General features: G+C 34.9%; 1 protein-coding gene across 2 annotated transcripts in view; it reads left to right on the top strand.

Moving 5' to 3' along the window:
• LOC102580717 (probable xyloglucan 6-xylosyltransferase 5) overlaps positions 1–281 on the top strand; it is a 9,059-nt gene extending 8,778 nt beyond the window's left edge. For both annotated transcript variants that reach the window (XR_001472113.1, XM_006365260.2), the window contains one exon: positions 148–281. The gene's annotated coding sequence lies outside the window, so the exon portion shown is untranslated. The remainder of the gene's footprint in view (positions 1–147) is intronic.
• Positions 282–550: the final 269 nt, after the last annotated feature.

Raw genomic sequence — 550 nt, 5'->3', positions numbered from 1 at the left:
TTTGATATATTGTTTACTTGATTTATTTATTATGTTCGATTATGCTGCCCATGACTTGAGAAAGGTAGTTTTGTGAATTTGATGGCTCCGAACCTATAGTTTTACACCACTAAGCTATATGCTTAGCGATAGTTGTTTCTATCGTAGGGAATGATCGAGAGGAGGCATGAAGCTGGCCATTGGGGATGGAAGATCACAATTGCATATAGACATCTATATTTTGCATAAACCTTGGGACTTGTACATGATCTATGCGTTGTATATTTACATGAGGTTTTGAGGACGAATTTGATCATGTCACCATGAGTTGTAATATAAGTATGACTATGTGTTTTGTTCTTTTGGGGTGTGTAAGCCCAAGTCTTGTAATATATTAAATTTACCACTAATTTTGAATGATGGTGTGAAGCATGAACCACCTAGTTTGTGTACTCGGAAGTTAGATATATTTTTTTTTTACTAATGTGAGGACAACATATATATGCATAAAAATCTCGTGAGTTATTGGCTTATATGATTTCGGGAGGGTCGTTACAGTTCAATTACAAAC

This window comes from Solanum tuberosum, unplaced genomic scaffold, assembly GCF_000226075.1.
Source record: "Solanum tuberosum cultivar DM 1-3 516 R44 unplaced genomic scaffold, SolTub_3.0 scf00544, whole genome shotgun sequence".
Lineage (NCBI taxonomy): Eukaryota > Viridiplantae > Streptophyta > Magnoliopsida > Solanales > Solanaceae > Solanum > Solanum tuberosum.
This window is presented reverse-complemented; position numbering and strand designations above follow the sequence as displayed.